The 24,619-nt window shown below is 31.2% G+C and overlaps 1 non-coding gene across 1 annotated transcript; it reads left to right on the top strand.

Annotated features, from left to right (window-relative positions):
• Nucleotides 1-23,940: 23,940 nt before the first annotated feature.
• Nucleotides 23,941-24,246, top strand: LOC149516894 (signal recognition particle RNA). The gene has a single exon (XR_016345437.1).
• Nucleotides 24,247-24,619: the final 373 nt, after the last annotated feature.

The following is a 24,619-nucleotide window of genomic DNA, read 5'->3' as shown; positions in this document are numbered from 1 at the left end:
ATTCCTCTTATTCTATGTGATGTTTTAATTTACTTAGTTATTTATTTATTCTTTTTTTTTTTGGGCATACTAACCTTTTCTCTTATTTTTTTTTTGCATTGGTTCATGCTCATATCATAAAGCTGCATAAAGAACATTTGCTTGAAAGATAGTCTTTAACAAAAAGTTTTTCATGGACTCCACGAAATGATTAGTTTGCTCCTCATCTATATTAGCTCATTGTGAGTTACCCAATGAAGTAAAAATTTAGTTAAAAAAAATGCAACTAAAGATGATAGATTGTTTACCAATAAACTATAATTCTACCCTATCTCAATAAACATATATCCTCTTCAAACAAAATAATCTAGAAGAATTGGTTGATATATGAAATAAGATGAGCCCAGCTAGACAAGAGAAGTTTTGCTAGAGACATGGGCTTATAGCACACCTTATCGCAGTAGTTGTCGACGATCAACTAATCAGAGCTATAGCGTAATTTTGGGATCCTGCATACAAGTATTTCATCTTCAATAAAGTTGATATGACACCAACTATAAAAAAATATTCGACTTTGTTGGGTTTGTACCTCAAGGCTCTTGATAAGATATATGTCAAAAAACACAAGTCAAGATTTCGTAAGGGTTTGGCTTGACTCATGAGGATAGACAAAGAAGTTGTGGATTCTCATACAAAGAAAAAACAAGAACATGTTTGCCTATCTTGGAAGTTCTTTCATGAGTTTTTAATGCAACATGCCAACGAAGAACGGGGTTAAATGTATTTACCTTAGCTATATACGAAATGGTTATATTTTCAAAGGTTTTGGGTTATATTGAAATAACGGTGGTTGACTTCTTCAAGAGTGTGATTAATGGATGTAACCTTTCAATGATAATATTAACAGAAACTATCAGATCTTTGAGTTACTGTCGTCAAAATGGAGGATGTTTTATAGGCTGTATACAGTTATTATACTTATGGATGAAAAGCCACTTCGAATGGAGAAAATATGCTTTCTCGAAGCTTTATGTCCGCATCGAGCTCCGATCAAGAAATTTTATAAAAGTGGGTGGTTAGAAAAAAAGTCTAAAAATAAGTGGATAGCTTTCTTACAAAAATTGACTAGTGCCGAAGTAAGATGGTTAGTCCCATGGATGAATCATAAACCTATGTTGTATCAGTGTAGAGATAATACTGTGGTCCCACTTTTGGGCTTATGAAGAGCAATAAGTTATGCACCACTTCTAGTAAGAAGGCAGTTTGAGGGTAGAATAGTTCATTTTTATGACGCATAAGCTTCATCAATCAGATTTTTCTTACAGTGAGCTAAAAGCATTTTAGAGGATGAATGAGATGATTAAAGCATGAAAAAACCCTCGAAGAGTGAGTCTTGGATCATTCACTGATAAAGTCACTCTAGGGTATTTGCTTTGGAGAGCAAGACAAAGACAAGAAATGGTATTCACTTATGAAAGCTTTCAACCGCTAACAGGAGGAAAGCTTGAAGAGACACTATCAGAATTAGAGCTTGCGACAAAAGAATTTAAGTTTAAAAAAGATAAGTTAAAGCAAAAAATTTAGAAGCTTCGAAAAAAAAAGATCAATGGAAAGATAGAGTTGAAAGACATGAAGCTAGAGTTTGCAAGATTGCTAGAGAACGTGATACAGCTGTTGAAGACCTAGTAGAGCTACACCAAGAACATAAGAGGTTATGTGTGAGAGAAAGAGCCAAAGAGATAACAATTGTTGAGCTGACTGAGGAGAATGCAAGATTGAAACAAGAATATGCTAAATTGAAAGAAGAAAATACCTAAGTACAGACAGAGAATAACATGTTGAATAGCTACCTAAGTAGGTTGAGACAAAAGTTGAATGAATAAGAAGACCATATTGTTGCATTGATTAGAGAGCATAAAGAGTTATCATACCAAGTCTGGTGTGATAAAAGAGAGAACTTAAAAAGATAGATATACATTGAGCACCTAACGACCCAAATTTGTAAATGGATATGCAAGGCAAGAGAGATGGTAGAAGAGGCGGAGGCATTGAAACAAGTGGTGGGCCCAACAGGAAAACATGGGTAGCGTCTATTAAACTTCATCGAGGAAGCCAGAGCCCAGTATGAACAGATCAAATGATTTTATGGTTATAACTCTAGGATGATAAACTCAATGTAATTAAAAGTTCTTTGAAATAAATGAAATCTTTTAGTTAAGCACCGTCTTAAGGCAAATGTGCCTTGTATACATGCATTTTCATTCATTGCATTCTTACTCATTACACTTAACAAAATAACCATGAGATAGTCATATAAATTTGCTAATTCTAAGACATGGTATTCAAGTTCAAAGATAGCTCCATCTAGTGAGAACCCTGTCCATTGATTCAATACAAGAGCTAGAGCTAGCCAAATAGAGCAAGAAAATTCTCACAGATTTGAAAAGATTGAGAATGAGTTGAGCAAGATTCTAGATGCCTTCAATAAGCTAAACAAGAGAAAAAGAATAAAAGAAAATATAAGCCAACAATGCCTCCCATCACAAGAAGTGACTGACCCTTTGTATCTTTCAGGGTTTGGTCTATAACAAGCTCAGTCCATACAAAATATTCTACTATAATAGTTCACATATCCTATATATCTCGAAATACTATCAGCTTCAAATCCAAGGCATTACCATAGCTATGTAAATCCTGTTATTACTGAAAAGACAGTAGATTCGATTCAAGTTCTATATCCTGTATGACTTGAAAGAGAAAGAGAGAAAAAAGCAAAGGTGGTAGAGTCTCAAGAAGATTCAAAGATTAGTATGTTTGAACAAAAATTACAAGCCATAGAAGGGATTGGATTTTATGGTTCTGTTGATGCTGTTGGGCTGTGTTTAGTCCTAGATGTAGTCATTCCACTAAAATTTAAAGTACCAAAATTTAAGAAATATGATGATACGAAGTGTCCAAAAACCCATATCACCATGTACTGTCAGAAGATGACAGCCCATGCTCATAATGAAAAACTATTAATGCACATTTTTCAAGATAATTTTACAGCTCTATTGTCAGGTGGTATGTCTAGCTAGACAAAACTCGTATTCGTTCTTGGAGCGATATGGCTTATAATTTCATTAGTCAATATCGACATATTATAGATCTGGCTCTTGATCGTTTATCTTTACAGAACTTGAAAAAAAAAAAACAAATGGGTCTTTTAAAGAATATGCCTAGAAATGGAGGGATGTAGTTTCTCAAGTATAACCTCCTCTAATTGAGAAAGAGACTATAATGCTATTTGTTAGTACTTTGAAATCTTCTTATTATGGAAATATGATAGGGAATGCAACTAAAAATTTTATTGATATAATAATTTCGAAAGAAATTATTAAGAGTGCCATCAAGAATGGTAAGCTAGAAGGAGGTGAAGCATCCACTAAAAAGGCCCTGAAGAAGAAAGAGATTGAAGCTCAAGCTGTGAGCTTTGATAGGTAATAATTCAGGGGTTATCAACCCTACACATCACAAAGATACCTCCCATATTATCCTGATGTGAATAACACCTCTCCTTATCTATACCAACCCATCCCACAGCCATCCTACCCTCAAACATATCAACCTTCCTTTAGACCTTAGAATGCCACATATAATCCCAACACTCAACTTATCTCAAGACCTCAGACCTGTCCAGCCAGCCCAATAAAAGGTTCTTGAGAGTAATAAACTACTCGTAAAAAGCCTGTATTTGACCCAATCTCTATAACCTATACAGAGTTATATCATGAGCTTTACAACAGTCATCTGATTACTCATAGTAACTTAGAGCCACTCAAGCCACCTTACCTTAAGTGGTATGATCTCACAGCCCATTGTGACTATCACTATGGGATTGTTGGTCATTCCACTAAAAATTATACTACCTTAAAACATAAAGTGCAGTGACTGATCAAGAATGGAATGATTAGTTTTGATATAGGAGGGATACTGCACCAAATGTTAGTGGTAATTTTTTACCTAATCATAATGTGAATGCCTTAAGTAATGAACATGAGTGCTATCTAAAAGGAAAAATGGCAAATATTAAGACACCTCTTAGTAAGTTGTTTGATATTTTATGGAAAGCTGACATGATACAACTGGTGAGTCTACATAGCTATCATGGAGTATATATAGCAGGCACTAGTTGTAAATATCATAATGGGATAAATGGTCACCCTATCGAAACTTGTGAGCAGTTTCACCAAGAGGTGTAAAAACTCTTAGATTTATACCAGTTGAAAGTTTATGAAGAGGGAAAAGTTTCAAAAAGTGTTGAAGTACCCATGATAGATAAGCCTACAAAGCTGTTTCCAAAGTTAGTGATGATTCATTGCGAGAATAAGCCAAAGTTAGTCCTAGATAAACTCATTTTCAGGTCGATAACTTTTAAAGTTCTAACTTTATTCTCATATAAGGATGATAAAGTTGTACTCTAAAAATATGATTGCGATACAGTGTTTAGAGGCAAGAAGAAATATCTTTAAAGCTGACGCCTCTAATATAACTGGTGTAAGAGGTATTTCTCGAAGTGAAAGATGCTACACTCCAGAAATATTGGAGAAGGCTAGAAGAAAGAAAGTTAAGATAGGAGAAGAACGGAATAACCTTGAAATGAAACATAAAGAGGATCGTCTGAAGCTGGTGTCAGAAAAAGAGGCTTGTGAATTTCTAAAATTGGTAAAATATAGTGAATATTCAGTTGTTGAACAGTTAAACAAAATGCCAGCACGAATCTCATTATTATCACTGCTATTGAATTTGAAGCCACATCAAAATGTTCTGCTGAAAGTATTAAACCAAGCATATGTGGCACATAATGTATCTGTTGAATATGTGAACCATTTGACTGAAAATTTAGTCATGCCAAATTATATTTCATTTAGTGATGATGAGATTCCTTTACAGCAAAAAGAAAGTACCAAGGCTCTGTATATCACAATCAAATGCAAGAGCCATATCATGGCTAAAGTTCTTATTGATAATGGCTCCGCTATCAATATCATGCCTATGTTAACTTTGGTAAGGCTACCTATCGACTACTCTCATATGAAAGACAGTCAAATAATAGTGCGAGCTTTTGATGAGATCAGAAGGGAAGTCTTAGGAGATATCAAGATGCCCTTATAAATTAGGCCGTGCACTTTTAATGTGATATTTCAAGTAATGGATATCTCTTCGTTTTATAGCTGTTTACTAGGAAGGCCATGGATTCACATGACAGGGGCTGTTCCTTCTACTCTTTACTAAAAAATTAAGTTTAATATGAAAAGCCAGTTAGTGGTAGTGTTTGAAGAGGAAGACATGCTAGTGACCCAACCTTTGAATGTCTCGTATGTAAAAGTTATCGAAAAAATGGAAGAGTGTTCCTATCGATCTTTTAAACTAGTCAACTCTGTGGGTGAAAGATTTAGAAATTAACATTTTTCAAAGATAGTGATGAGCCAAGTCATCAATAAGGGCTGGTATCTAGGAATAAGATTGGATAAGAACTTGTAGGGAATAAAGGAACCCCAAATAATGGTAGACAATAGTGAAAGGCTAGGCCTAGGTTACGAAGTAGCAGAATGAAAAATTAAGAGAAGGCTAGCAGGAAAAACAGCAAGACTAATGATTATCCTACACTTGTATGAGACTTTTAGACCTAGAAGATTCATATATCCAGATACAAAAAAAAGTATAAAAAACGTTTTGCCCAGTTAACCATCCATACTATTGAAGATGAAGTAGGGCTTAATTAGGGACGGCAATCAAGCCCGTCCCCGACGGGTTTCGGCCCGACCTGACCCTATAGGGTCGGGTTTTTTTTTTTTAATTTCGGGTTTCGGGTTGGGGTCGGGTCGGGTATGCCTATGCCTAAAACCCGACCCGATATTATTAAAAAATTATTTTTTTAATTAATTAATTAATTAATTATATATATATTTATATAATGATATTTTTAAATATTTATATTTAAAAAATAATATTTTATATTTTAAAAAATAATATTTTATTAATTTCGGGTCGGGTCGGGTACGATTTACATAGTATCGGGTCAGGTCGGGTACGATTTACATAGTATCGGGTCAGGTCGGGTTCGGATATTTAAAAAATTCAGGTCGGGTCGGGTTCGGGTTTAGGATAACATAAATCGGGTCAGGTTCGGGGCGAGCAAAACCCGCCCCGAACCCGACCCGATGCTATCCCTAGGCTTAATTAAGAAAAGTGGGTCCGTCTTTGTCCGTCAGATTATGAGCTGAACAATTAGAGTGCCATTGAAATGTTTTTGACTTTTGAAACTAATTTAATGTAATTATACATCCCAATAGTTATTGCCTAAGGTATTGGGGTGATCTTTCTTGTTTGAGCCATTTATCTTTTATTATTCTAATAAAGATTAAGAAGGATGCATTTTTATTCATTTCTTCTTATGTCTTCATTATTCCTATTTTTTCAAACACATCTTGCCAACATATCCCATTTTATTCAATTTCAGGTCCTTAAATGAATATGAAGATAATTATGATAACAATCAAGATGTTAGTTTTGAGAATTCAATTAACACTAATGAACTTGACAATGAAGAGAATTCTGAGGAATATGTTATACCTCCGGACCTAATAAGATTGATTGAACAAGAAAATAAGTCAATCGAGCCTCATCATGAGATAGTTGACTTAGTGAATCTGAGGGACAAAGAGAATAAGAAAGATGTCAGAATTGGCACTTCACTTTCATCAAGAGATATGTAATGTTTGGCAGATCTACTTTGAAAATTCATAAATGTGTTTGCTTGGTCTTACCAGGACATGCCAGGGCTGAACACGAAGATAGTAGAGCACAGATTACCCCTAAAGCAAAAATGTAAGTCAGTCTAATAAAAACTGAGGTGAATAAAGCCTGAAATGCTACTAAATATCAAAGAAGAGGTGAAGAAACAGTTTGATGTAGGTTTTCTATAAGTGACTAAGTATCCAGAGTGGGTAACTAATATAGTACCAATTTTTAAGAAAGATGAAAAGGTACGAATAAGACTAACCCAAAGGATAACTTTTCTTTACCTCATGTTGACACATTGGTAGATAACACGGCTAGGCATTCAATTTTCTCTTTTATGGATGGGTTTTCATGGTATAATTAGATAAAAATGGCTGTAAATGATATGAAAAAGACTACTTTCGTGACTATGTGAGAAACTTTTTGTTACAAAATCATACCTTTTGGGTTAAAAAATGTTGGAGCAACATACCAAAGGGCCATGGTAACATTTTTTTATGACATGATACACAAAGAGATTGAGGTGTATGTAGACGATATGATTGCAAAATCTCGAGAAGGCAAAGATCATGTCACCAATCTCAAAAGCTATTTGAGAGGTTGAAGAGATTCTAGCTCAAGTTAAACCCAGTCAAGTGTACTTTTGGGGTAAAGTCAGGGAAGTTACTAGGCTTTGTGGTCAGTGAAAGAGGGATTGAAGTCGATCTAGACAAGATACGGGCCATTCAAAATTTGTCACCTCCAAGTACACCAAAAGAAGTTCAAGTTTTTTTGAGAAGATTGAATTATATTTCTCGGTTCATCTTTCAGCTCACCCACAAATGTGATCCCATATTTAAGCTTGTCCACAAGAATAATCCTGGAGAATGAAATGAGGAATGCCAAGTGGCTTTTGGTAAAATTAAGCAATACTTGTCAAATCTTCTAATATTGGTACCACATGTTTCAGGAAAACCCTTAATTTTATACTTGAAGTGTGTGAAAATTTAATGAGATGTGTGTTGAAGCAGCAAGATGAGTCTAGTAAAAAAGAGAGAGCTATTTACTATCTGAGTAAAAAGTTCACAGAATATGAATCAAAGTATTCTTCATTAGAAAAAATGTGTTGTGCATTAGCGTGGACTACCAAAAGACTAAAACAATATATGCTCTATTATACCATATAGCTTATAGTAAAATTAGATCCAATTAAATACATCTTCGAGAAGCCTTCTTTATCTAAAAGAATTGCTAGATGGTAAGTAATGCTCTCAAAATATGATATTATATATGTAAGCCAAAAGGTAATAAAAGGGAGTGCTATAATGAAGTTTCTTATAGATCGTGCTATTGAAAAATATGAACTGATAAGATTGAAATTCCTTGATGAAGATCTAATGACTATTTTCCAACTGAAGAAGGGGAATCATGAAGATAATTGTTGGAAAATATATTTTGATGAAGCTGCCAATGCCTTGGGACATGAAATTGAGACGATTCAGATCTCTTCAGAAGAACAATACTGTCCTGTAACAGCGATGTTAAATTTTAATTGCACAAATAACATCACTGAATATGAGGCATGTGTCATCAGTTTACAAGCTGCTATAGATAGAATAGTAAAAACATTAAAAGTGTTTGGAGACTTAGCTCTAGTTATATATCAGTTGAAAGTAGAATAGGAGACGAGAAATTCAAAACTCGTTCCATATCATAAGTATATTTTAAAGTTGATAAAGTAATTTGAAGATATCTAGTTTGACCATTTACCTCGAGAAGAGAATCTGATTGTCGATGCCTTGGTTACTCTGATTGTAATGATTCGAATTAATGATAATACTGATATTCAACCTATTAGACTAGATGTTAAGGATATGCCAGCTCATTGCTCCAATGTAGAAGAAAAGAAGATGGGAAGCCTTGATATTATGATATCTTACAGTATATTAAGGATCAATAATACCCAGTTCAAGCACAAAGAATGATAAAAGGGTCATCTGAAGATTAGCTATGAACTTTTTCCTGGATGGAGATGTTCTGTACAAAAGAAACCATGATCAAGTATTACTAAGATGCGTAAGTAAGGTTGAAGTAAAAAAAATCATTGAAGATGTGCATGATGGAATATGTGCGGCACATGCTAGTAGACATATGATGGTGAGACAAATCATGAGAGCAGGATACTACTGGTTGACAATGGAAAGTGATTGCATTAACTATGCTCGTAAATACCATAAATGCCAGATATATGTTGATAAGATCCATGCTCCGCCACTGCTTTACATGTTTTGGCACCACCTTGGTCATTCTCAATGTGAGGCATGGATGTCAATGGTCCTATCACCCCAAAGGCTTCTAATGGGCATAGGTTTATTTTTGTGATGATAAATTACTTCACAAAATGGGTGGAGGCAACATCATATGCAAATGTAACACGATTTATGGTTTGCAAGTTAATAAAAGGAAAGATCATTTATAGATATGAACTTTCGAATAGAATTATTTCAGACAATACCAAAAATTTAAATAGTAAGATAATGTAAGAAATATATGCTCAATACAAGATTAAGTATCATAACTCGACACCCTACCGTTCAAAAATGAATAGGATAGTTGAAGTAGCTAATAAGAATATTAAAAGAATTCTTGAGAAGATGACTGAGACTTATAAAGACTGGCATGAGAAGTTACCATTTGCACTATATGCATATTGAACGTCAGTGCGCACCTCTACTAGGCAATCCCATTTTCTTTGGTTTATGGGATGAAAGTTATATTACCAGTGGAAGTGGAGATCCCATCCTTAAGGGTTCTAAAAGAAGTTGAATTGGAAGAAGCTGAATGGATTCGAGAACGCTATGAATAGTTAAATTTCATAGAAAAAAAAAGATTGATTGCATTATGCCATGGTCAGCTATATCAAAGAAGAATGAAGAGGGCTCATGACAAAAAAAGTTTGACCTCATTGTTTTCGAGAAAAAGAGTTGGTCTTGAAGAGAATCCTTTCAACCCAGCACGATAATAGAGAAAAATAGACTTTGAATTGGGAAGAGACGTATATGGTGAAACCAGCTTTCTCGGGTGAAACACTGATATTGATTGAGATGGATGGAAATGATTTACTCCATCCTATAAATTCTGATGCTGTGAAGAAGTACTATGCTTGAAAAAAAAGAAAAAAAATGAAATAAGAAAAAATGGAAAAATAAAAAAATGAAAAAAAATGAAAAGAAAAAAGAAAAAAGAAAAAGAAATGAAAAAGTGAATGAAAAAGGAGGACTCAAGACGAAAACCCTAAAAGTGCAGTTTGAGTCATAAGGGGTTTATCTAAGTTAAAAACCTAAAAAAGTAGCTTAGATAAAGAGAATACAGTATCAAATTTAAAAATCCATTAACATTGAGGCTAGCAAATTCGGAGGAGCTCTAAGTTGTTAAATACATCAGATGGTTGGGTTTTAAAAAAAAACCTTAAGATGTGTTATCATGATTGTCCGATTGTTCATTTTTGGGCATTGTCTCCCCATACTTATCCTTGTAATTCTTTCTTGGCTAAAGTTTCTCGATATTTTGCTAATAAAAGACATTCTATTTCACTCTTTATGTGCCTCTTCTGTTGACTGTTTCCTAACCATTCTTATTCTTTTCTTCTTAATACCTTACAATGGAAGAAATGTGCAAATGCATTCTTACTTTTTGAGTTTGAAATAATGATTGATAAATGAATAATGGCATGAAAAATTTTTACATTACATTGAAGAAGTCAATAGTGATAAAGGCAGAATCAAGATGTTCAGTTCTTGATAAGGACATTGAATTTGGAAAAAGATTTTCTTACAGAAAGAATGTGAGAATTAAATGGAAGAGATGATTTAGAGTTACACTAGCTCGATCTTAGAAGAATAGCGTAACTTGGTCTTTAAAGAATAAATGGTACGAGGCCCAAGAAAAAAACTTGAGAAACTTGAGTACCATAATTAAATAAGAATAAATTAGCCAACATTTGCATAGCATGCATTGAATTTCACACGCATTGCATAGCATATACTATATTTAAGAAAATATAGTGCATAAATTCAAGAAGCAGTGGTGTTCCAAAATCCCACATGGAGAAGACAGATGTGAAAATATTTTCAAATTTGAGAAAAAGCTTGTCAAATAAGTTTTTAATCCTTGAAATAGGATATCCTTCGGTATCGGGGTTGATTTGTAAGACCTTTGGGCATAATCTCCTGAAATTTCTTCAAACACGATTTTTAACTCCTTTGGACATGATTGTCAAAGAGCATTTACTTTCAAAGTTGTGATGCCTCTATTTAGAGGAGTTTTGTTTATTATTTAAGTCATTGAGCCTCTATTTAGAGGAGCTTTGTTTAAGTCGTTGAGCTTCTGATTAGAGGAGCCATTTATTTTTTTAAGTCGTTGAGCTTCTGTTTAGAGGAGCTTGCCTCTGATTAGAGGAGCCGTTTATTTTTTAAGTCATTGAGCTTCTATTTAGAGGAGCTTGGTTTATTTTTTTAAAGTCGTTGAGCCTTTGATTAGAGGAGCCATTTATTTTCAAGGTCGGGAGCCTTTGTTTAGAGGAATTTTTTTTTTTTAAGTCGTTGAGCCTCTAATTAGAGGAGCTTTGATCAAAATTTTAACAAAAAAAAAGAAAGTGTCGAGTTGAGTCTTGAATGGGTGTCTACGTTTTTGCACAATTTCTGTTTCACAGAAAATATACAAAGAAAGGTAGCTGTAGACACCCAATTTGATCCAAGCTCGGATCAATTGGGTCTGATTCAAATGGGTAAGCCCATTTGCATTTTTATTTTTTTTAATTTTATTTATTTATTATTACTATTATTATTTATTAATATATATATTTTTATTTACCTATTAACATATTTTATAATTTATCTATTAATATATATTTTTTATTATTATTTATCTATTCATATATTATTATTTATCTATTAATATATATTTTATTTTTATCTTTTTGGCTAGGATTAAGATAAAATTTTTTTTTTTAGAATTCTATCGTGAATTTGGGGTTTAATAAGAGTTTAGATTGTATTCAAAGATTGAATCTCAATCTAAGATGGAATTGAGATTGATCAGAAACTCTTCTGATCAATCCCTATAAATAGATCCATAAATCACAAAGAACAGAACATAGAAACACACACGGAGAGAGAGAGCAAAAAGAAAAGAAAAAGGGGTGTTCAGAAGGGTCAGAAACAATTTTAGGAGTTTTTTAGAAATTTTGGAGAATTTTAAGCGAATTTGTTTATGGAAATTTTTGGAAATTTTCTAGATTCCAATGAATTTTTTAGTACCAGTTGAATTTTTCTACCAGCTACCCAATTTTTGGTCTACTATTTTCAGAAATCGATCAATTTTTTGATGAACTTTTGACGAACAACCCAAATTCTGACAATATTTTTCATAATCCGATAAGATTCAACCGATGTTCTTGGTTTTTTTAAAGAGAAGAAGGAGAAAAACGAGGAGAAGAGAGAGAGGAAAAGAAGCAATCTGTAAAAAAATAGAGGTTGGAGCTTTTATAGTGCCGTAAAACGACGTCATTTTGGCATTAGTAAACTCACAAGATCCGCGCATTTTGCCAAGATCCGACTCGACCCGATCCAGCGACCTGCGTATTAAGCTTCCCCTGGAGCCGAGCCGCGTGCTTTTGAGCCATGTTCTTTGAGTCGTTTTTTCTTCCTTAAGCCGAGTCGATCCCAGTCGCTGAAGCCGAGTCACGTTAAGGTTTTTTTTTATATTTTTATATTTTATTTATTTATTTATTATTATTGATTAGATTAGAATTATTTAGTATTTTATTTTATTTTTATTTTTATCTTTATTTTTATTTTTATTTTTATTTTTTGATTTTCTTTAAATAAAATTTCACAAAAAAATATTTTTGAGGAAAAGTTGAAAGTATCAATTTTTCTTGAAAATAAGTTTTCTAAAAATATTTTTGAGGAAAAGTTAAAAGTATCAATTTTCCTTGAAAATAAGTTTTTTAAAAAAATATTTTCGAGGAAAAGTTGAAAATAATTTTCTAAAAAGGGTTTTTTGAGAAAAAGTTAAAAGTATCAATTTTTCTCGAAATTAAAGTTTCAGAAAAATATTTTGAAAAAAAGTTGAAAGTATAAATTTTTCTTGTACAAAAGCAATGACTTTTTTGAAGAGAAAAGGATTTATATCTAAAGCTAAATCATTTTTTTTCTTTCATTTTATTTCTTTTCCTTTTTGTTTCTTGAATTTTTTTTAATGTTAAATAATCCGACGATAGAACATCTATTAGTGAAACAATAGTCTCCTTCCATTCTCTTGAGGTGAGGGGATTTTCTTAATTTTTTGTTAAAAGTATTAGAGTCAATTGAGAATAATTTTTAATAATTAATTACTTCATAAATTTTTAAGGCTTATTGGATAACACAAAATTAAGTCGGTACTATATTTTGATGGGCGTTGTGAGGGTGCTATAACCTTCATCATATGTAATCGTACTCCCGAATCCTGTTCTGATTAGTAGACTTGAACATATTCTTTTAGGGACCCTTAGTTTTAGGTGTTTCTTAAAAGGATAGATTCCTTAAGTGGCCAATTGCACTTAAATAAAAAAGATTGGTGGCGACTATTTCAAGTCAATGTCTAACGATGGATCTCCAGATCTAAACATTATGACAATTGTTAGTTGAAGTAAGAACTCCCAAAGAAACTGGTTTTGGCAGCTAATGTTTTCAAGTAAAATGGGGCCCCAAGGCCATAACATTTTTTTTTTTTTTTTTGAGTTTATTAAGGACAAACAAGGAAGAATGTGAAGCATGGAAACACTTACGTTTGATATACAAAGTTTATATTCTTAACTGCATGCTCTCGCAATCCCAGTCAAACTTGGATATAATTAAGGAACAATGAAACATGACAGTTGCACAGGGGCAAAAACACATGTTTTTGTCTGTTGTTGGAACTATTTCAGACAAACTGTTGAGAAAGAGAACTGGAAGTAGCACTTGGGCCTTTACTGCTGCAGCAAATTTCTAAGAATCTCTGCATCAAAACTAGTTATATCCATAGAACCTGGACGTTGAGATAGTCTTTCACTCAAATCATCTACCTCTTTCTGTAGTCTTCAGAGATAACTGCATGTTTCGTTCAAAACCTTTGTTGCTGATACCTACGGAAAATAAAACCATAGAAACAATGGTTAGTCTTGCCCCTTGAAAATCTTCCCAAGCATAATATAGGCATAAAAAAAAATTCACGTGCAAATCCCCACGCAGCACAACTTTATTCTCTTGATGCAAAGGGGTTTCAGCTGTGGATTTATATTTCATTAATAGGTTCTACCCTGGCATTGCGGCCATGATTCAGCTGTGGCAGCAATGTTTGTAGTTTTAAGATGAGAGCAATGAGCTCATCATCTGTGATTCTGCTTGAAGCTCTTGATCCATGGCTAGACATGAAGAATTAAACCTTGCTTCTTGCTCCTTTCAAGACTCTCTTTGTGGGGAGTTTTGAAATTGGAGGGCACAGGCACTCTCAGCATATAAAGAGACTTTGAGGATGGGAATTGCTCACAAAAATATTTCTGATTTACGTAATGTATACTCAAACAGGAACCCATTTGTCACATATTTCTGCATTACAATGGCCCACAACTACGTAGGCCCTGGTTAATTTAGTCTGCCAAAACTTTACCATATCTTAAAAACAATTCCATGTCACATGATATTTTTTTAAAATTTTATATTATTTTTAATATACCTTATATAAAAAATAATCTCCTTTGAAGCTATTTGATAGTTGACACATAATTTTTAAATTTTTTTATAATTTATATATTATTATTATTATTATTATTATTACTATTATTATTATTATTATTAAAACAATTCTTAAAAGGGATTGTTTTCTTTACATGTGGTTTTTCACGTGATAATTAAAAAACTATTTTCATTTATTTTTGTTTAATTGAAAAATAATCAATTAATAATTATAATTTTTTAAAAAATGATCCACACATGTCTTATAGTAAATGATTGATGTTTGGATATGACATTGGCTGCATTATTTAGTTATTAATTTAATTTAATTTAATTAATAATTAATAATGTGTTTGGATAATAATTTGTATTACAATTACAATTATAAAAATTTTTTTGTATGGATTATCGATTTGGATCTTGATATGTTTTACAAGAATTTTCATATGTAAGTTTTATAAGTTATAGCTTCATTGGACACAATAAAGAGCGCATATTTTATTAAAAAATTATCAAATATATTGATAATGAAATTTTATAATTTTACTAGCAGAGTTAATAAAATGATATATATTTTTTAAGGTAATTTTAAAAATAAATGAGGCATATATTACTTTGTTAATTTGACTTGTTAAATTAAAAAATTCCATTATCAGTCTATTAAATAAATTTTTTATTTTATTTATATTTTATATAATAATTAAAATATGTATTGAGCAACAAATTTTTATTTTTAAATATTAGATACTATGATTTTTCTATTGAATTGAATAAATAGTGTATATTTAATAATTTTAATTATATAATTAAAAAAAATTTAAATATGATTTTATTTATAATTTCATTTTGCTTAATGACCATAACAACTTAACGATTATGTACATTCTTATGATTTATCACTTTTTATTAAACATTTTTGCAATCATATATAATTGAAATGGGAGTATTTTTTCAGGGTATCAACTCCTATCCTTTATAATCTACCACAATTCAAGCAACCATATTAGTCAATAATAAACCAGATTTGTATATAGTTATACAATTGATTTTGTATCAAATATATATCTTTGATTTACTTTTCATTCTCTTTATTTTCTAATATAGTTTGTCGTATATAATCCTTACATTGTAATAAATAAGTAATGAGTCTTCTTCCATTTTAATTGCCTTTACATGGTATCAAAGCCCTATTATTCCAACGAGCATAACCTTTCCACCTTAAGCACAACTTTTCTTTCTCCAGCAACCTATGATTGAGATTTTCATTACAGAATCTCAAAACACCATTATCCAAATAGTTGGTAACAACTCACAAACCAACACTCTAATAACCTTCAATATAACTTTACAAATTCCTCATAAACTCATAGGTAACAACACATATCCAACTTGAAGAGCACAAATTACCACCTTACTTTATGGATATAATTTAATGGGCTATATTGATGGCTTATATCCATGTACAGTTGAATCAACCACCTCTAAATACAAGTTATGGACTAGATAGGATAGCCTTATCCGAAATGCCATCATGGCCTCAACCGATGGCTCCATTACTCCTATAGTTGCAACAGCTGAGACTACTAAGTAGGCTTGGGGCAATCTCACCAACACATATGCCAACAAATCACAAACTAGAATCTGCGGTCTACGTGTAGCCTTGGCCAACATTGTAAAAAACATTAAAACTATGGCTGAATATTTGAAAAAAATATAAATCATTACTGATCAACTTGCATTGCTTAGATCTTCTCTCAATGATAAAGAAATACTGATAAAAGTCTTTAGGTCTTAGACTCGAATACAAGGAAATCAACACTACCATATGAACGCGTGACTCACCAATAACATATGAAGAACTGTTTAACAAACTTATTGATGAAGAAATATTCTTGAAATACGAGGTAAATAAGAAGGAGCCAGCCACCATAACAACTCAATTCAACCAATGTTTTAACAATTTTAACAATTACAGAGGAGGTAACAATAACAGTAACAAAAATAGGAGAAATTTCTCCTAAATATGTAAACAACAAAACACCAACACTTAGCAAGGGAATTATGCTCCAAGCAACCACGGATTCAATCCTATTTGGCATCCCCTATTACCAAACCCCAATGGTGGCTATAATGGAGGTAAAATTCAATGTCAAATCTATGATAAGTTTGGACACTTAACCAAAGTACGTAGGTCTTAGATGTCATTCAAACTTTAAGCTCACCTTTCAACTTGCACTTCACCATCACAAACAAGCAATTGGATTATGGACTCTAGTGTTTCTCATCATATCACCTTTAATCTGTAGAATTTCTCAATGCATTCTGAGTATAACGGCAATGAAGATATACTTGTTGGTGACGGTAACAATATTCTCATCACACATATAGGTTATACCATTCCTAATACACCTCACTATTCATTTTAACCTAACAATGTTTTGTGTGCACCTAATATTAGGAAAAATCTTTTATCCATCTCACAATTTTGCAAAAGTAATAATACCTCCATTGAATTTTTTCCATCTTATTTTGTAGTGAAAGATTTGAGCATGGGGCTATCACTCATTTACAATCGAAGTAAAGGGAATCTTTATGAGTGGCCATTATCCATAGTTGTCTCTCATTTACAACAAGCCCATTATACCTCTATTGACAATATTATCATTCGTTAAATCATTTTTCTTTGGCATTAATGCTTAGGCCATCCCAATCAAAGAACACTCAATCTAATTGCCTCTTTTCATAGTCTTTTTGTCTCATAGAAAGTTTATTTGGATCCATGTAACTTTTGCTTCTATAATAAAAGTCATAAACTACCTTTTGATATCTTTATAGCTCCAAACCACTTAAATTACTCTACATAGATGTATGAGGTCTTGCTCTTATTACCTCATTTGATCATTTCAAATATTATGTAATCTTTGTTGATTACTTTACCAAATACACTTAGCTTTAACTTTTTAAACAAAAATCTAACATTACAAGTGTTTATGAGCAATTTAAAAACCTAGTTGAGAAATAATTTCAACTGCCAAATGTTATTATTTACTCTTATGAAAGAGGAGAATATCAGGGTCTTTTTATCACTTTCTCTATCAACATGGCATTCAACATCTTTACTCTCCCTGTCACACTCTTCAACATGTTGGCATTGCAGAAAGATAGCATCGTCACATCTTTGAAACAATATTAACTCTTCTTCATCATGCTTCGTTTTTGCTCAAATTTTGAAGTCATGCTTGTCAAATTATAGTTTATCTCATAAATCGCATGTTGATGCCCATCCTCTAAAACCAATCCCTATTTGAAGTCATTTTTTAAAAGAAGCCGAAATATCAAAATCTTAAGGCATTTGGTTGTTTCTGCTATCATTGGCTTAAACTATATACATATCACAAATTGGAATCTAAGTCCAAACCCTATGTTTTTCTTGGGTACTCCACCATTCATCATTGCTACAAATGTTTTGATCCTACCATATCACATATTTAACTTTCAAGACCTATCATTTTTATTGAAACATTATTTTTTTTCAATATCTCTTTTTACATGTTTTTAAAGTAACTGAAGCAAACCTACTTGCCTGAACTTCTTCCCCTTATGATCTTCTTATATTGTCTCCTCCTGACGACTCTTTTAATTCAACCACTGTAATTTCATCATTCCTTTCCCTTGACCCTATCATCCCAACTTAGGTTTCCATTCCTATCAGTTCAGTCTCTGTAGTTTCTTAATAAACAAATTCACAGTTTCTCACCACATCATCAGATTCCTCTTCTTAAGCCTCGGATAATGTCACCCCCAAGACATTTCCCTCATTGTAGGTAAGTTCTTCTCTTCCACCACCACTTCCCCACGTTATTACCAAATCTAAAAATAATATTTTTAAACCTAAAAAGTTTTTTTTATTATCTTGCAGTTTCTGAAACTTTTGAACCTCCCACATTTATTCAAGCTCAAAAACATTCTCACTGGCATAATGCCATGTGTGATGAATTTAGAGCCCTTGTTAACAATCACACTTAGGATTTAGTTCCTCATTTTAATACATAAAATATAGCTGGTTGCAAATGGATTTATAAGATTAAACGCAAACATGTAGGACTATTGATTGGTATAAATTCCACTTGGTTGCCAGGGCTTCATTCAACGTCTTGGCATTGATTTTTATTCCATTTTTAGCCTAGTAAAAAAGGTTAATAATAGTGCACATTATTCTCTTCCTTACCACTTAGGTTTAAATGTCTTTCAAAAGTAAGTAAATAGATTTAAAACATATAAAATATTGTTAATCTGACCATCGACCAAGCTATTATTGTAAAAAAAAGTGAATACAATCAATTGTCAGTAAAAATTTCATCTTTGGACCAAAAACAAGCAAGGGGTGGAATACTATAAAGAAAAAGCATACCCACTAATAAAGCAATTTGTGTAATTGGCACATAGCCTCTTTCTCGATTGGACATCAACAATGCCTTTCTCCAAGGCAATCTTGAGAAAGAAGTTTTCATGTAACAACCTTATGGTTTCATTCTCCTTAACTTTTTTTATCATGTATGTCACCTTTGGAAAGCCATTTATAGCTTAGGTTAAGCTCCACGAGCCTGATATATTGAGCTCAAATAATTTTTCCTCTCTCATGGCTTTGTCAATTCTCAATCTAACACTTTTTTTTTCATCCTCACCCGTGGCCAGACACTTACTTTTCTCCTAGTTTACGTTGATGATATCATCATCACTAGAAATAACATAAGCATTATTGAGCAAATGGTTCAATCTTTAGCTAATATGTTCTTTTTTAAGGACCTTGGTGATATTTGTTTCCTTTTTGGCATAGAGTTCTTATGCACCAAAGATGGCATCATTCTTTCGCAATGAAAATATATCACTGATCTCCTTTATAAATATAATATGAATGATACTAAACGTGTTCATGGTCCACTTTCTACTTTAGAGAAACTTTGTTTACAAAATGGTTGTCCACCAATGGAATATTCTCAGTATCAATAGGTTATTGGAGCCATCCAATATCTCTCTCTTACTTAGCCAAACATCTCTTTTGGTATTAATTTTCTTTCCCGATTCATGCATTCTCCTACTGCCATTCATTGGTCAGTTGCCAAGCAAGTTTTTCGCTATCTCAAACAAACTATAGCTCATGGTCTCCTTTTATGATGCTTCTCTTCCATGGCTCTTCATGCCTGTTTTTATGCAAACTGGGCTGGCAATGCCGAAGATAACACATCTATCATAGCTTATGTTGCATTCTTTGGTACCAATCCCATTAGTTGGTCATCTAAGAAACAATGTAGAATTGTTTAGTCTTTTGTTGAAGTTGAATATTAGGTTATTACCTCCACTATTGTTAAACTTAACTGGCTTCAAAATCTCTTTCAAAAATTTCATTTTTCGTTATCTACTCCACCCACTATCTACTATGATAATATTGGTAGAACATATCTTTGTCAAAACTTTATTTTTCACAGTCGTATAAAGCATATCAAGATAGACTTTCATTTTTTTCGATCTCAAGTGTAAAACAAACAGCTCCGTGTTGTTCAAGTGCATTCTGCTAATCAACTTGCTGACTCCATTACCAAACCTCATAATCTCCAACAACATCAACGTTAGTGTATCAAGATAGGCATAATGGATACCATGTCTATCTTGCGAGGGCATAACAAAGCATAAACCCTAGTCCCCCACAATTGGCCATAATTCAAGCAATCATATTAGTCAATAATCAACCAGATTTGTATATAGTTATAGGCTTGATTATGTACCAAATATAGAACTTTGATTTACTCTTCATTATCTTTATTTTCTAGTAAAGTTTGTTGTATATAATCCTTACACTGTAATGAAAAAATAGTGAGTTTTATTCCATTTCAATTACTTTTACATATTTTATCTACAATTCTTTTACTACAATACTAAAGGTGAAAAAATATCAAGAAAATTAAAAATTGATTCAAAACCGTAGTGTTCAATTCAATTCGATTCGGATCAAATCATATTTTTTTTATTGGGTTCGAATTAAATTCGAATATTAAATGTATATATTAGATTTGAATCAAATTTTGGATCAAAAAGTAAAAAACCAAAATTTTTTTGAACCAAACCGAATTATATATTTTTATTAGCTTTTATATATTTTTTAAATTTTTATAAAATAAAAATAATTATTTTAAAACTAATCTATTTAAATATATTAAAAATCATATTAAAAAAATATAAAAAAAAGAAATTTAAAAATTAATGAATCAAATCAAACTAATAGAATTCAATTCAGATCGAATCGAATTGGATCATATAGAGATTTAGTTTGGATTCGAATCTAATTTTAAAAATTCATAATTTTATGCATTATCCAAAAAAATTGAATTGAATTAAATCTAATCTGAACCATTAGCACCTTTATATAATATTACAGTTGTTTAATCATAACAAAAAATTATATAGGGATCCACCACTTATAAATGTGAATTTTATATAAAATTTTGATAGTTGCCACACAATTCTAAATTATAATTAATTAATTATATTATAATTTACAATGATATGCTGTCAATTGAAATATACCACTCAAGGCGAAATGCAAGTTGCTCAATAATATAAATAAAATATCTTATCCTTGGATGTAATTGATCAAGATTTAAAGATTTTTAAATTTATATAAAATACATATGTTTACATACAAAATTGATACATTTATCTCTTGTATGTTTAATAGATCCTTCATCTATACTAGTATGTTCATTTAATTAATGTCGTTAATTTTAAATTAATTTATTTAAAATCAAATAAAATAAAATAATGTTATTTTATTTTTATTAATTAAATTAAATTTATTAATTTTAAAAATTTAATTGATTAAATTTAGTTCAATTAATTTAATTAATTTTTGAATTAATTGAGTAATAAAATATATTAAATCTCATCTATGGATGCAAAATTTTTTAATTGTCTATTTATAAAATTTATAAAAACTTAAAGTAATATATTATTATATTATTATAATCATTGGATAAATTGACTTAGAAATCATGTTTTGAAAGCAGGTGTTTCTTAAAATTGTTCTGACGGATTTATAAGATGTAATGTTATACTTGATTTAAAATGCAATCAATATTTATTTTAATTATAAAAACACAATATTTTATTTAATTAAAAATTATCAACGGAAGAAAAAAAAACAGTTGATGCCTTTCGAAAACTCAATTTTGATTTCTCACTTTGCAAAAATATCATATTATTTTTTTTCTGTTTTTAAAGTTTTTAGTTTATTTTAAAAATTTTTTTATTTTATTATATATCTTATGGAAACAAAATTATATATTTAAACTTTGTCGATCTCATAATCTTCTAATATCAATTTTAATAATATACTAATTAATTCAAAACATAATCGATAATCGATCGTGTTATTTAATGCATTGTAATTCTATCGTATTTTGAGTTTACGTTGTGTACCGAAGAATTACTCATAAGTTTTTTTTTTAAAATGTGTAATAAAATTTTTTAATTTTTTAATTTTTAAAATATCCGTAAACCCCTGACTAATAATCCGCCTCGGTTCAATCCCATGTCAACGGTCATTTTCTGTCACCTCAAAATTCTTGCACTACCGTACTAACAACATGCAAAGTCTCTAGGGCCCAGCTTATATTAACATTGCCTTCCCGCATTTTTTCTAGGCAGTTGCTGTTCATTTAATATAACTCCTATGTCAGATTTTTAGCTAGCTTTGATTAAAGATATAAATAATATATTAATATTCATAAATTATTCGAATTTAATTCGAATAAAATTTGAATTCGATTCGATTATTATCGAGTCAAGTTCGAGTTCAAATAGCTCGATTCATCGATCGACTCGAGTTTGAGTATTCTTATACTCAGCTCGAGTAACTCGTAAGTCTAATCAAATTTTTATATTTTAATTTTTTTATTATTTTAATTAATAAAATATCTCAAATTCGAGTTCAAACTCGAGCACAAATAATCGAGCTCTTGTCGAGTATAAGAATCGAGTTTATTTTTACATATTTTCGAGCTTAATCGAGCAAATTCGAGTAGCTCGAATTCGATAACGAATCGAGCTCGAACTAAGAAAATGAAATTTGATCGAGTTCGAGCCGAGTATCGAGCTGTGAATTGAGAGTTAAGCTCGAGCTCGAGTTTCTCATTATATCGACTTGACTCGGCTCGATAACACCCCTAGCTTTAGCCTTCTCTGTGTATATGTCCTTTTCATCGCATTTTTTTATTTATAATTATTTTAAGGAAGTCTCAATTTATTTATTCTTTATTTAAAAATTATTTTCTAAAAATATAAAACAAGAAAATAAATAAAATATTAAATGACATTAATATTAATGACATCAAATTATAAATACAATATATATTTATTAATTAATGATATTAAAAAATATTTAAATATGATAATTTACAAAATATATAAAAAAAAAAGTAAGCTTACCCTTTATCTTCATAATTAAAAACATCTTTTTTGTTTTCATATTTCAGACTATTTTTATTTTTCTTTGATACAAATTTGTTTTCATTTTTAATTAATAAACAAATTTTTATTTATAATTTTTATTTTCCAAAAAAATAAAAATAAAAAAAACTTTGTTTGTTGAAATCAAATATTACATTAATCTTTTTAGTAAAATTCATAAAAAATTTTATTTCTATATGGCTTGAATTTAATAATATTAGTCTAATTATTAATACGAATAATTACTCTCCGTTAATTTTGCTTATGTGACTCTAATCTTTTTTTTTTTTTAAATCTTAAAATTAAAAAAAATCTTAAAAGAAAATTTTTCAAAAATCTAAAAAATTAAGAAATCCCAAAAAATTAAAAAAATTTGATTTTTAAGCTTTTCTGAATTTTTTTAAAACATTGAATTCAAAAATTTTCCAATATTTTAACTTTTTAAAAAATTATATTTCTTGAATTTTTTAACAATCGGATTTCAATTAAAAAATATCAACATTTTGAATTATTTAGATTTGTTATTTTAAAAATATTACTCCAGAGTTGCAAACACTGTTTAATTTTCAAGAAGTCGCCTAAACTAATGTTTAATGCCGATTTATCTGTTCAAGCCAGCAACCATGTGATGTAACTATCCCAAAAAAGAAAAAGAAAAATACAATCCTGTATGGTGTGATAAAGGTGGCGGAAAGAGAGCTCTGTTGAGATCGGTTGCCTTCATTTCTTTTAGGTAATCCCTAGGTTAGCCATGCGGACAAATGTAGTTGAGCTTTGGCAATCATCAGTCTTGACTAGAACAGATATTTTAGGCTTCAGATAAGACCTCAAAATCACCAGTCCACAAGATTTACTTGAAAAAAGGAAGCAAATCCCACATTGGGCACTAGATAGTATAAGTGGTTGTTTAAGAAAAGCGCAAAGACCCCTGCCAACCGCCGAGCTGGATAACGTCAGCTTGTTACCCGAGTGGGGGCATGAGGGTGATGGAACATTGGTTCAATTCACCGAGTCCGTTCTGCTGTGGCTCTTCACTGGCCTGCCCGTTCCAAGTAAGGAGTTGAGCACTGGGACTTGTGCGAAGGCTCTGAGTCTCGTGGCTCCTAGAGTGGATGGTACCGCGTGAGGCTGGATTCACAGAGCAGCGAAAACCTCCCTCTCTTTGCAGTGGAAGGATAACAGGCCGGTGCCACTAGGAACCACCATGGCTATGTGGGTTGATCCTAATTGAACCATCACCTTTTTGAAGCCTCAGGTCAGTTATTTTGTTATCTAAAAGTGGATATTAGGTCAACGGATCAGGTATCCTATTGAAATTTGAAATTTAATTTTTTATTATAATTTATAAAAATGTAATCGTTATACTACTTTAATTTAATAATTTTAGTCTAATAAAAAATTTTAATTTTATTAACTTTTATAGTTAAAAATATCGACATGATATTGGCTTAACGATGTTCGTGTTAATTTTACTGATATGGTATTGATTTTACTAAAATGATACCATAGATAAATGAAATTAATTGCCAAATAATACAATTGATTATTATATTTATACGAAATGTAAAATTTTTTTTGTTTGGTTTGAAAAATGTATTCGGAAAACGAAAATAAAA

This window comes from Durio zibethinus, chromosome 9 (assembly GCF_047325235.1).
Source record: "Durio zibethinus cultivar Kanyao isolate XHJ-2024 chromosome 9, ASM4732523v1, whole genome shotgun sequence".
Lineage (NCBI taxonomy): Eukaryota > Viridiplantae > Streptophyta > Magnoliopsida > Malvales > Malvaceae > Durio > Durio zibethinus.
Note: the sequence above shows the minus strand (reverse complement) of the source record. Positions and strands in the feature narration are given on the sequence as shown.